Below are 14953 nucleotides of genomic sequence, written 5' to 3'. Positions count from 1 at the left end.
CAGTCTTCTTTAATTTTTAAAGAACATATTCCATTAAAGTACATTACCTTTTTTAAGGGATGTAAAGAATTACATGAACCGAGAGGGTTTCTTTTATTAAATAGAAATAGAGATAGAAATACGGTGGCAGGATTTTTGATAAAAGTGCTGAAGGATATTTGGAAGCGTTTTAGATCTAGGGAATAATCAGAACAAACTTGTAGAGTTATGTTCGTTGATAGTTTTAGAGCGTTATTTGAAGTATGACTTTAGTAGCTTTGAAAGATTACTTTGGAGGCTTTATGGTATATTGGTATTACGGGCATGTTTTAAAAAATTATTTCGGAAAACTTATAGAAGCTAAAGAGGAGGAAGATTATGCCATTTTTATTTCTGAATCTTTCAAAGCATAGGCTTTCATTAGATATTAATTTAGAAAAGCCTCTTTCATGCGCATTTTTCATTTATATGTCGTGGTCATTTATATCCGTGGTCATTATATTGGAAAATAATAATAATTATCATTCGTTAATGCATCGCTTTGAAACTAAATATATTTTAGTTATGCGCTGAAATTTTCCTTAGAATAGTACTTTTTTCCTGAAAAAAGTCTGATTTTTCTTCAGAAAAAAAAAGTTTTATTAAAATATTAAAACAAATAAATTATCTTTGTTACAGATTAAAAGAAATATGTTGCTGGATATGCTGCAATAGTTCATTTTCAACCTATGGATTTAGATATAATCCGTTGCTTAAAAGGAAAATTTTGATTCGTCGATATCTTGCCAAAATAGATTCAATAGATGTAAAATGTAAACCGATGTACCAATGTAAAAATTTAAATTCTTGATGTAACGAATATGGTATGAGCTGCATGAAGAAGTATTGGACATTCTAGCATAAAGAAGTGATTCAATAAACTGGATTTCTTTTTTCTGATGAAAATGAATAAAATGATCAAATTGAAGAAGTTGAAAAATATTGGGAAATTGACATTAGTGACCAAGAGGGGCAAATTGCATCTGATGGACTTGTTTCTTTCAATGAATTCGTAGATGTTGATGATAATTTGGTAACAATAAAATTCAGAGATGTATAAGACCATCGCTGATGATGATGTAGAGGATGCAAAAGTACCTCCAAATCATGCGAAAGCATCAGATGCTTTTGACCTTATTTGTGACTCATTGCAGTTCAATTCAGTTACTTAAACTCCCTTTTGTTACTCGTGCGAACTTGAAAAAACTGTTTCATTTTTTAATTCATGAGCAAAAACAAAACATACATCTATCATGCATTATTTTGTAAGAAAATAAATTGTTATTAGTCATGTTAAAAAAAATTTTTCTTTGTATAGTTAAAGTAAATACCAAGACATTATAAATTTTAACTTTTAATGTCTAGAATCATTTTAATACATGCTCTCATAGGAATTTATGTTGCGTTTTAGAATCTCGGTTTTCACTTTAATGTTCTTTTCTGTTGGTCCCCTAAGCCGGCGTATAAGTAAGAGTTCATTGTGTCGTGTTAAAATATCCTTTGATAAAAAAATTGCCTCGAAAATGATTGTAAAATAGTAAGTATTTTTTAGGTTCACAGAATTTTTTTTAATTCGTCATAAAACCATTTTGTTTGGAATAGTGTGATTCAAAATTATTCGGTATTTTCAACAGAAAACTTCCGGAATAAATATAATGAAATCTGGATTCAAAACGTGTGAAACTATAAAGACATTAAGCATGACTGATTATAAGGATTAATGACTTAGGAGCCAGAGTTGGCCAGGGTGTGCCAAGCTTGAGTGTTTTACGTACTAAAACTAGCAGTGTAAGAAATTCGAATTGACAAAAAACTAATAGAAATTAATCATGAGATACATATCTATTCGAAGAAAATAAGCATGTCACTGTGTGAGATCATAAGAAGAGAAGGTAAAAAATTCTATAAATATAAACTAATAAAAATAAAAAAAAAGATTAAACAATAAGCAGCATCTTATTTGAAAAGAAGGAATTCGACGTACTTCGTTAATGTAACAAAGCCTGAATATATCTACTAAGTACCCTATACATACAAAAAAGATCAAACTATCTATCACTTTTCGTATCACTTTTACAGTAATTTCCGTGTTACATGAGATAGGTTTTGATTAATTTAACATTGACTTTCAGAATTTTTTTTTCTTTATTAAATATGCCTGTTTTTTTTTCTTCATATAATTGCACGCTAGACTTCTGGCCTAACCAAGCTTACTATAGCCTTTTTACATCACCTTCTAATAGTTTCGTGTCGAACAATACTTTTTTTCGCTGAATTTGGTGATGTTTAACTATATTTAGTAAGAATATAACACTTTTTAGTAACGTTCAAAAGTTTTCTCATAAGAAAAATATTGTGTTCATCCAAATTTAACTCTCCATAATTATTATTATTATCAATAGAATCAGTATTTGTTTTTCGTCTCTCTTTCAACAAAATTTTAAACAATGCAAAGCGTTCTATAGTGGTGAAACTTAGCATGGAGTACCATTTAAAATTCTTAAAATGTAAATATCGCGAGTATAAGAAAAATAATGTTTAATAGTTGTCACTTTAAGCTTTCAGATGTCATTAAATGATGATGTGCCCCTTTAACTATACTATAATTTAAGTATTCTTGCTCTGTTGATTGCAAAACGATCGAATATTTTAATCGAAATGTAATGACTTAAGCTTTGCAATGAATTGCTTATTTATTGCAAACTTACTATTTTGCAAATAAAATAAATAAATATTTCTTCTGCTCTGAAATTCAAAAAATATTTTATGAAAGAAAGTTTCCTTTCATGAAAAACACCCGAAGGTGTGTCCCTTTAAATATACTTTAGTTTAAGCAAGTCTGCCCTTTTCACAACAAACGATTAAATTGTTTAATCGAAACCTTAACTTTAGCTTAACAATTAATGGCTTATTCATCGCAAATTTAATTTACTGAAAATTCTGTTAAAGGGATGAAGTCTTTCTCAATATCATAAAATCATAAAATGAGAAATATCCCCAAAAGTGGAATAAATTTAATTATTTGAGGCATGGAATTCATCATTTTTTTTGCTTTAACCTTAACGTGACATTCTACTCATTAAAACGTGTTGATATTCACCTGCCGTTAGTTGTAAATCTTATTTTTATGGGATATGGTTTTGAAGCATCGCCAATATTTTATTATTTTTTTTTGCAAAATAAACTGAGCTGAGTATGTTTTATTTACCGTAACTTTCATTGATCCAATTAATCAAAAATAAATTTTTTAAGATGATAGCGAATTTTAAGAAAATGCTGATTATCTTACGCTAATCATTAAAACCTACAGCTGCTATTTATGATACATTAGATACTAAAACTTTTTTCGGATTAGAAGTATGCTAAAAATTCTTAAGAACTTTTAAATTAGAAAAATTAAGAAGAAAAAGAAGCTAATTTATATCGTAAGATGTGTAGAAACCAGAATCTTAGAAAAAAATTTTCGTCTCATTTAAAGTTTATCAAAAAGAAAAAAATCAAAGTGTTTTTATTATGTTTTTATTGAATTATATCTGCATAAGATGTTTCTTAAACAAATAAGATGTGTTAAGTTTAGTTTTATATAAAAACTTTTAATTACTATTATTAATTTTTATTACTTTGCAACAAGCAATCCAATGCGCCAGTAATTTTTCCAAATTATTTAGATTTGCAAAGTACACTTTTAAATTTCAGCAGCTATGTATTGATTTATTTAGTTAAATCAGAAATGATAATAAGTTAAGTAAAGAATATAATGAAGACTAAGGTATATTAAAATAAAAATTTATGAAACATCTTGAAAAAAAATTATTTTAAAATAAATACTAAATGAATAAAAACCGCATTTTATAGTAACATATATTCTTCAAGGTACGTCAGGCAACTCGTGTGCTTTTAAGCACACGCTCCGCAGCCAAAAGTAATTCGCAAAATTTCAGATTTTGTTTTTCTTTTTCAAAATTGGTTACAATGTATTCTGCCATTTTGCAGTTTTCTTTTATATTCTATTACTATAAAAACGAACTACACAAAATTTATCTCTTAGTAAACAAGAAAAAATAATGCATAAAATAATAGTTTGAAAATAATCTAAAAATACATTTGAGTGGAATTTATGAAAGTTGTTAAAAAAACATATGCACAATTACGCAAATAAAGCCAATGGATGTACGGAAATATAAAGAAGAAAAAAGTGGATTTTTCTAGTTAAAAATTATAAATTTTAATGAAAAATTGTTGATAAGCTGTTATTTGATGCAAAAAGCATATTTCGGTCCTCATCGAAAATCTGGTTAGCCATACTAGAGATAAATAATAAGTCTTAACTGATTTATTTCAACACGTTTTCTTAAATTAAAGAAATTAACGCTGTTCAAGGACCGCAAAGACATATTTAAAATGCATTTCAATATGAAACTCATTATCTTAATAACTGGCATTTCAGATGTTCAGGCATCTATTACTTTCAATGAAATTCAAATGCCATGACTCAAAAAAAAAATCTTGAAGGTCGTACAAAATGAAGAATAGTTACTAAACAACACTTTGTAACAATGGATGACTAAATTTATTGATCTAAGCTAATGATTGACCATAAATTATGTTATATTTTCATCCACACAGTAGTCATTAATGAAATTCAGCTGCGACTTCATTTACGCATATAACCATCACGATTGAATCGTAGTAAAATAGTATCTTGCTTTAATACAAAGCACGCTCTTTCAGGGTCACGCAATAAAAATAAAATAATAATAAAAAAATATGTTACCGAAAAGAGATATAATTTACACGCTACCGCAACATGGGTATTTACATTGCCAAGATTAATAGCATAGCCGAACAAAAGACATCGAATGTAAATGAGCTCCATCATACAGGTGCTCGCGTGTGTAAACAAAGTTGTGAAACTTTAACAGCATTTTATGAACACTAGCTTTTGTTTTCAATTTTAATTAAAAATATGAAGAGTTGGCTTAGAATCTTAAAAACTTCATTGAAAAACTTCATACTACCATCATATAAGGAGTTGCATTTTAATTTAAATCCGAAAGATGTTTTAACTAACACCTCCATATTTAAATGTGAAGCCGATTTAAAACATTTCTCTCGCATTTGATTTCTTTCATTACTAAGCCTTTCTCAAAAAGTGATTTGAAAAATGTTTTTTATTCAATGAGTTAAAAAAATTAATAACTTTCTTTAAGAGTTTTCTCAAATAGTTGTATTTATCATTTATTTTTAATGAGACTTGCAGATCAACACCGAAATAAAGTAGGTCCAATTCAGTTATCAGTTCATTTTATCATTGTTAAAATTAATGATTTTTAAATAACAGCATTCTGAACAAAAACGTTCTTAAAAATATGTAAAGTAATTTACTAATTTATGTGTTAAAACCAAATTTGTGGATGCGTTAAAAATTATCCTGGTTATCATTGTCAATGAATGATGAAAAATATCATAAAACTGATTAAATGTAAGTTCTTAACAAAAATATGAAAACGTTTCATAGATTATCTAATTCCGAATCGAGAAAACAATTTCCTTTTTTTTTTACGTAATTTGTAAAATTTCTGAAGATGTTAAGTTTACACCAAGCATATTTACTTTCATCATACGATTGGAAGTTGTGGGAAGTATCTCATTGTACAAAATAGATTCGTTTAAAAATATACATAGATGATAATTACTTTATTATTAGCCGATACGGTATAATAAAATTTTGGCAAAAGCCTAATATCGTGACCACAAAATGTGGCCTTTAATATCGAATATCTCAGGTGAACTCCGGCTCTAAATAATCCTATGTGTTTCGGACTCGAGTGGGCTTGGATTAAAATTCTTTGGGCTTGGGAGGGCAACCCCCAAAAGCGAACTCATCTCTAATGGAAAGTGGGCAATAAACAGGTATATTTTTTTTGTAGCATTTATTAAACTGTATTAAATATAATTTACATATTATTTTTAACATTATGATGTTCAACTTATTTTCTTAATACTATTTTTTTTGCACAAAAAATATCGCAGTTACATGATCGATAAATATATTTTATATAAATATTCAATATTACGAGAAAAAGTAATCATACGTAACATTTTTAATTAAATCTTAATTTGCTATTTTATATTTTTAAAGCAAATCACTAGGCATTGCCAAAATATTCATAAGGAGGATTTAGATATCAGATTTTTTTTAAAACTCACCGGCAATAGATAAAAAAGTTTGAAGGCTAGTGATACCAGAAACTCTAAATTATATTTTTGAAATTTATATATAATTTTTGTATATAAATTTTATGTGTTTCCGTTCATTTCTCTCAATCTCATAAATAGAGACATGTTTTAAGTTACTTCAAACAGCAAAACACTAACGAAAAACTATTAAGCTTTTTTTTTACAAAAGCAGATAAATATCACTTTAAAGATAAATAAGAAATGATAAATAGTGATTTGATACAAAAATTCAGACAACCGAGTCAGCAAAAACATAACGGTTAGCATTTCTAAGCATATTTAATTTTTTTATATCTAAAAAGTCAGATCCATTTAAACGAAATATATTTTCCAGAAAAATTCCTCGCTACACTCACAAACAATAAAAACGTTGAAATCAAATGCAAACTTGTTTATAATACGCAACTCAGAAAAAAATAAGAACAAGTGAAATATAGACGTTTGAGTAAATTCGATTTTTAAAGTCCAAAACAAAGTTTATTCAGCAAGACGGTGTATAATATAACAGAAAAGCTTGTGCAGTTTACTGCATAAAACATCAAAACAAACTTCAACGCGTCCAGAGAATTCAAGTTTGATTAAAAAGTTTTTGAGTTATGGCGTTCGTTTAAAGTAAAGAGTATTTCATGAAGTTCATAACTCTTTTATGTTTTTAGATTCTTCAGTTAAAAAAAACGTTGTTAAACATGTTTCCCAATTTATATAAAAAAATTTCTGTTTGTAGAAATTGAATAGTGGTGACGCAATTTTTGTACTTCTAGTTTTGTCCATTTTTATGGATTCTTGTTTTTCTTTTCATTTATCGAAAACATAAAAAAAGATAAAAGTCTAAGTATAAAAATATGTAAAAAAAGAATGTTATAAAATTATTAAAAAAACGTAGTCATTTAAATTTATACATTTATTATGCTATAAGTTATCAGAATAACAATTGGCAAATATATTTTCTATAATTTTGATTATTATTACAGTTATGTACATTAAATTTTATTACTACTTATTAGACAATGAATTGGTTTCGGTCTTTGAAATATCAAACCTTACACTGCAAGATATTATGGATCAAAAAACGGTACTTTGGCTGCGTCATCCGTAAAATCATTTTCACAGTAAAATCCTTTTTCGCCATAAAATCCATTTTTACCGTAAAATATTTATACCCGAATTTTTCACAGTAGCATTTGCGTAGTTAGAGTGGTTCAGTTATTTTAACGTAATTATTACAGTAAAAAATACGGTCTATTGGATTTTTGTTCCATTACATGTTACGGTAAAAAGTACTGGCACCCTGAATGCCGTTACTTTTTATCGCAATTTGATCTCGAATTTTTTACAGTGCAGTTTAGCCTACGCTCTTCTCATCTTTTAGGTTAAAGTTATTTTGATAAATCAATCACAGCACACTACCATTATACGCATATACAGAACGCTCATACTACTTTTACTAGTTCAAAGTTCACAATTTCTGATCGCCTTACTCAAAATATTTTTATAAACAATTTTAAGCTTTTCTAACACATGTTAAACGGCAAACATTAATTGTAGAGCTACTAGAAAAATACGAAACGCTGACGATTATTATAAAAATTTATAGCTTTAAAGAATAACTGCGATTATAATGGAAAATTAAAAGAAATTATTAAAGAAAAAACTGCGAGTCAAAATAACGGCTATTACGTGAGAGTCAAAAATCCTGCAACCATTTTTACTCAAATCGGTTCACTGTGAAATTAACTAAGGGCTATAAAATAAGATGAGAAATAATTAGCTTCAATAAGAGGAAACAAAAATCTCACGTTATTCTAATTAAATGCATGTATGGATAAAGTTAGGTTATGCTTTTTTTTTCCTGGCATTCACATTTAAATGCAACCATTCATTAATTATTTAGATTCTTCTAAGAATATAAAATAAAATAGAAATAAAACTATAATAAATTTAACTGAATACTCTCACTTTTTTTGTCACTCAAATGGCAAAACCATCTCATTAGACATCACTGAAATAAAAGCATTATCAAAAATGGGCTTCTTGTAATGTCAAATCACGGAATTCATTAATTTTAAATTTTTTTAAGTCTCCATTCATTAAGCTTGAGATGGCTCTAAATTATATTTGCATTTTGTATTTTATTACTAGAATTTAAAGACGTTAAATCGTTTTATTTCTATAGTTTAGAAAATCCTTTATCCTTCTTCGAACTGCTTTATTTTGAATTGCGTTTTCCAAATTATTTATTTCATATGAAATTAAAAAAAAAAAAAAATCAATGAAAGATTAACCTTATGGAGTACCAAAAAAAAAGTACTGACTTATAAGTAACATTTTATTTAACGAAAATTATTGGTTTTAAATTAAAAAAGAAAAATTTTTGTGCCTCAAAACAGCTTTAAAAGTAAAAAATTCAGTTATCAAACATAATTTTGAAAAAAAAAATGTATTGTGAAAATCAAGAAGAAGGAAGTCTATTTCTTTATTTTATAGTGTTGGTTTGCGAATATTTAAGTTAAAGTTCCATTTTGCAGTACAGTGAGCAAAATAAAAAATGAACCACCCTGAAAAACCTTTGATCGAATGAACTATTCGACAGATTTCGCTCAAAATGTGTATTTTTCCATGATAATTGCTTTTATTAAAATGATGTTAAAAACTGTATACCTTGATATTCACAATTTTTTTATTGTTATTTTATAAAATAATTTAAAAAAATATTTACTAAAACCTATTTTTTGCATCTTTGGATAAACGAATTTTATAATTAGATGCAAAAATTTTTCAATTCGCTTAAAAATTCCCGAAGTATGGTGAAATGTGCAAAAATTACACAAAAAAATTACACAAAATTACACCGTTTCCAATTTACACAAATTATACTTCTGGAATAGGTTTCCTGGAATTCTAATAAGTGTGCCTGATGGGAAGTCACCAGATTTTACAGCACCTTACTCTTAAGCATTAAACTTGCATGCCGACTTGGCTAACAAGTTGAGGCGAAGTTTTGTCTTTATCAAAAGACTCTATAAATCAACTTGCAAAGTGCGTCTGCAGTAAAAGTCATTTCTATTTTTTTAAGATGAAATAGGAATAACCTTTACTGCAGGCACACTTTTTCCTATTTTTCCTAATTATTTTAAGACAAAATAGGAATGACTCTCTCTTGAAAACTTTTTTTTACAATAGTACAAAGGAAAATCATTCAAAATTAAACAAAAAAAATCGTTAAGTAGCTAAACTAATTTATTTTAAGAACAATATTCATAACTACTACCTGAATATGAAGTATATATTTTCACTTTTAATTAAGAAATAAATAAACTTAGCCGGATGATATTAAGAAATTCTCATTATAAGTATCATAATATTATACGAAAGTTTCGAAATTTAATTTTTCGTAGACCGGCTATACCGAATACTTTAATCAAGTAAGCGACAAATATCTCTTCTGAATGCCCTTTTCAGACACGAGGAAGACCGTTTCCAATTTACACAAATTACACTTTTGGAATAGACTTCCTAGTATTCTAACGAGTGTGCCTGAAGGGGAGTCGCCATCTTTTGACAGCACCTTACTTTAAGCATTCAACTTGCATGTCGACTTGGCTAACAAGTTGGGCTAAAGTTTTGGCTTTATCGAGAGACTCCTTTAAATCGGCTTGCAGAGTGCGCCAATAAAGGGAGTTAAGAAGGCGAATTAAATTCGAATTCCAGTCTGCAGGCTGAAATAAGAGGACGTAATTAAATTGGCCTTCAAATCGATGACACATCATAGTTTGCGTAATGAACTTTTAATTGTAATTAAATAGAATGATATATCCGGAGGGCAATTCTTTTAAAACAAATTTATTTTTATTTTGTTCATGAGAATTTTAACTTTGGTATCAATGTTTATAAATATCCGAAAAAATTATGTGTCGTAAATATCACAAATATTTGTTATTGGGTTATTAGTTATATTAGTTATAGTGAGTCATATTAGTTATAGAGTTTGTTTATGAAGTTTTAAAATGTCTATCCAACTTCTTTCAGTTCCAGAATGTAAAGAACCTAAAATACCTTTTATCATTGAGCGATTGACACTATGCCAAGTGTAAGTTAAAAAAAATTTAGTGTAAATTGTTCTAATTATCTCACATCTTTTCAAGTGTTAAGTATTGGGCTGATATTTTAAAACATCTTGGAAAATAGAAACTAACAGGCGTTATAAAAAAGAGGGAAGATTTAAAAAACCATGTAAAAAAAAGGTAAAAAATTATAGAAATGTATGACTTTCTGCTTAGGGAACTATTCTTAGCAAGTTTCTCAATAAGTTACTAACTTCGTCAAGAGATGGCATTATTCACTATGAAAACTATAAAATCAATGTTTCCTGCTCATCTCAGATCATTCCAAATGAAATAATTTGTCGTCGAAATTGCATAACGTTGTGCTATAAATTGTGATTATTCTGATAACATTGTTTTATAATTCTTCTCTGGTTATCAGAATATCTTTTACTGAATTTGCACCTAATTTCTAAACTTAGTAGGAAGAAAATTAGTTTCATAAAGAGAACGCATGGAACCATCTTTCAGTTATTTAATTTTTAAAATTATTTTATTCATCTGGTTATTTGAGAAACACTTTGCAACAGCGAATTCTAACAGTTTATATAATTTACTTCTATTTTTACATTATATTATACGATTTTCATTATTTTCATAATACATTAGATTAAGATTACTTTAATTTTGATTTTTTTTTGTCAAAATTTATGACAATATTTATGAAAATTAAATGTCATACTATTGGCAAATTTTGCCAATATTTGTCAATAGTATGACATTTAATTTTCATTTTAACTATTTTTGATAACCTAAAACAGGTTAAAAATACAGATTTTGCGTAGATTTTTTATTAGAGATGAAAAGCATAAGATATATTATAAATAAGGAAAATCATTTCGTATTCCCCAACTACCTACTTTTTTTAACTATATGTTTTATTTAATCGTATGTATACATTTTATCTAAACTGAAATATCATTTATACATATGTAGATACAGGCCGCACAAATAAATATAAAGGGAAAAATGTGTTGCTTATTTGTTTTGTTTTTTTATTTTGTACAATACTATGCTAAAAAAAATCGCTATTTTTTTAACAAATTTAAATGGTATGCAAGATATAAGCAAAGTTATTTCATACAATGTAATTTTATTTTAGAAATTTCTAGGTTTTAAATATTTGGTAACTCGTTGATATGAAACCATGCAGTTACAAACGTAAGAATTTGCCTGCATAACTTTACTGAAATACTTAACATTTCAATACTGTAATAGTAATTAATTACATGTCACAACAGCTTTTTTAAACAAACTAATTGACTTATTGGAGGATGAATGCAATTTATAATTTTCAAATAAAGACCAAAGCTTACCTTTCTTGTAAAGTAAATGCGATTTTTTTAAGAAAAAGCTTTTTTTATAATAATTTGGTTTTCGAAACAAAGAAAACAAACTTTACAACTCAAAAACTAAGTTTTTTTAGTTTTCAATGAAGATAACTGAGAAATCAGCTATTATGTAATTAAAATTTCCTAACGTTAAAAGAACCATTTAAAGGTTTCGTTGTTTTCACATGCATTTAATTAAGTGGGTTTTACTTGATTATGTACAGGTCCTCTCAAACATTCCAGCTTTTCAAAACGAATTCAACAATCAGGAGTAAGTGAGGTAAAAGCAGGGTACCTAGAACCACCGTTATTTGTGTTACTTTTTTGAGAAACAGATATTTTTTTTCTATTAGTCAAAAAGAAACTTCATTTCTATTGCTGTGAAATTCACGGGGAGTGCAGACGAAAGTTTTTTACAGTTTCCATTCTACTACTTGTTTAATTTTTAAACTATTTTTGTAAATAATTTTATCTTCTCCGTAATATAGTAATTTTTTCATACCCATTGATTAAATTTTTTACTAAAAATTTATATCTCACCAAACAATGAAAAATTAAACAAACAATTCAGATATTTTTTTAATTCCTTCAACCTTTTCACTTTAGATAATATAAATACATTTAGAAGTCACAATGACTGAAAATAGTAGTAAATATCTAATAGATTTGGATTCATTTGTTTTTAGAGTGTTACAATTAATTGCTCGTTTTACACTACTATTGTCATTAAGTGGTTGATTTTAAACAATTAAAAAATCATTTGAATAATCATTTAACTGTGGCTTTCGTTCGCAATGATGCATTAGTACTCATGTAAAGCTCATATATTCTCATATATTCTCGAATCAAATAGTTCAACAAGAGTATTTCTGAACAATGTTAACTCTTTAGTTTTACACAATTTCCATCTCCTTTTTTGTAGTATTGATAAAAAATGAAGAAAAATATCTTATAGTATTCAAGACAATTAAAAAAAATTGTTTATATTTAAAGTGCACCAAATGAAAAAGATGGCAAAGATTTAGCTATTTAATTATTTCCCGGTAGTGCTCAGGTCAGTATTAAATAAAAACTCGAAAAAAATTGTTTTATACGAGTAACAGTTTTGAATAAATGGAACAAAAAAAAAGAAGACACTACATCTGCTGCTTTTAACTATCTTTGTTGGAATCATGTAGTAAATATATATTGTTCGATATAAAATATGTGACTCTAATCGTTTTAAAATTTATAAACTCGAACTTATAAGACTTATAAACTCTATTCTCTAACAATAGCACCATTGAAGCATTTCACTGAAATAGCACTTGAAAAAAAATCAAAACTTTTAGTTATTTCGAAGTAAAGAGATTGTTTTGTTTTGTACTTTTGACACTAATCCACTACGTTTAATGTTTTCTTTTAAATTTTTTTGTAATTTTTTTTCTGTGATTTTTATTAAAAAAATTTAATCGGTATGCATTATTTGACACTCAAAAAATTTAAAAAATATAAAATTAATTCTATTCTAGGTGAAATGTGCCAATTTGCTGAAAATGTTGGGAAATAATAAGTTTATTCAAAATTTGTACTTTTTAAATATGTCACTTTAAAAACATATATTTCATATTCCAAATAAGATAAATAATAATTTACCAATAAGGTAAATAATATTTACTAATAAAATAATTAAATAATATTGACCAATAAGGTAAATAATAATTTCAAATAAGATAAATAATAATTATTTATACATTATAATTATTAAATTTAAAGATAATATGGTTTCTATATGGTATGCTTAATTTGATATTTTTATATATTTAAATCCATTTCTTTTCCTTCAATAAAATGCTACTTTTTTTAAACAATTCATTTCACACACACATACGAAACGTTTTCAAAGTTTCCGTTTTGAATATCTAATGAAAATATTTCAAATGAAAAGAAAGTTATAAAGCAATCATTTTAAGATAATCGAATTAATATCAAATAAAAAATTAGTAGTAGAAATGTGAGTAAAGAAATAGTTATAAGGAAAATTATATATTTTGGAATTACCTTATTACGTGTAGCTTCCCTACTGCGTTTTCTATCAAAACTTTCGTGCATTGAAGATCAATTTTCCCTGTTAATAGAAAATAGAATTCTTATTACATCTTAGATACAATTTAGATAAATGCCAAATCCTAAATACTATGTTGCTTACTTTCATTTTGCTATAAATATTATTTTTAAAGAGAAATCGATAAGAGTTACTGAACATAGCTTTTATTTATTCATATTAGAGAAGTCTAGACATTAAAACATAATAGACTGATAAAAAAGCGTAAAATGTCTGTTATAATATATATTACATACCCATAATCATTATTTCGGAAATATCGTTATTTTGTTTATCAATTCTAAAATTAAATTTTGTTTAAGAGCTAATGTGATTATTTGCTTCTAAATATATAACTGATGAGGGTTTTTTTTTAAAATATTAATTCCTTTAAATTTCAAAAACATGAGACATTAATTTTAAAATAATTTTCTTAACAGAAATTGCAGCAAAAAAACTTATATAATATTTTTCTTGTATATTTAGTTTAATTTTCAAGATATCTCGGATTAGAAATCACTTGGTATGATTGGTAAAAGTCAATAACCAAAAGTCAAACGTTTGATTAAGAAGTATAGATACAGTGCATGCCGTAAATACTACTCTTCATGCATACTTTTAATCTTTTTTAAGATCAATGGTAAAAATATTTAAATATTAAGGGTTGCAAGTAATATATAAGTGAGGCAGAAACGAAACTGCAAAAGTATAATCTGTCGAACCCCACAGAGAGGAAGACAAGTTGTTTCCTCTGGCAGTCAAACAGGTTTGGCTAGTTTAATTGCAAACTTTTATTGAAATTCAAATTATAAATCCGTCTAAAATGCATTTTATTAATTTTCTCTTTACAATTTTCTTTACTTATTGATAATTTCTTCTAATTCACCTTTAGAAAAAAAATTATTTGAATTTTAAGCTAATCTTTGTTTTTTGATACTATTCTGCATCCCATTATGTGACCCCAAAATTCATTTTCAGAACTTCAGAGAATTTCAATTTTATGAAATGCACGTTATCTTTAATTTTATTTATTAATATTTTATTTGAACTTCTCCCTAGGCTGAATAAAATCCCGGTAGTGCAAGAGATTCTTACATCTAATCAATCTTTTCTAAATCAGACAGGCACAAGAAAGAAATAAAACTCGCGAATTATTTAAGAAGTTTCAATTTTTAATGAAA

At 26.7% G+C, this 14953-nt stretch overlaps 1 protein-coding gene across 4 annotated transcripts in view; it reads right to left on the bottom strand.

The window, feature by feature from the left end:
- LOC107450737 (glycoprotein 3-alpha-L-fucosyltransferase A) overlaps positions 1 to 14953 on the bottom strand; it is a 152850-nt gene that overhangs the window by 95362 nt on the left and 42535 nt on the right. For 3 of the 4 annotated variants that reach the window (XM_016066612.3, XM_016066611.3, XM_071184267.1), the window contains one exon: positions 13730 to 13796. The exons of the other annotated variant lie outside the window; for it this stretch is intronic. The gene's annotated coding sequence lies outside the window, so the exon portion shown is untranslated. The remainder of the gene's footprint in view (positions 1 to 13729; positions 13797 to 14953) is intronic. 4 annotated transcript variants of the gene reach the window in all.

This window comes from Parasteatoda tepidariorum, chromosome 8, assembly GCF_043381705.1.
Source record: "Parasteatoda tepidariorum isolate YZ-2023 chromosome 8, CAS_Ptep_4.0, whole genome shotgun sequence".
Lineage (NCBI taxonomy): Eukaryota > Metazoa > Arthropoda > Arachnida > Araneae > Theridiidae > Parasteatoda > Parasteatoda tepidariorum.
Note: the sequence above shows the minus strand (reverse complement) of the source record. Positions and strands in the feature narration are given on the sequence as shown.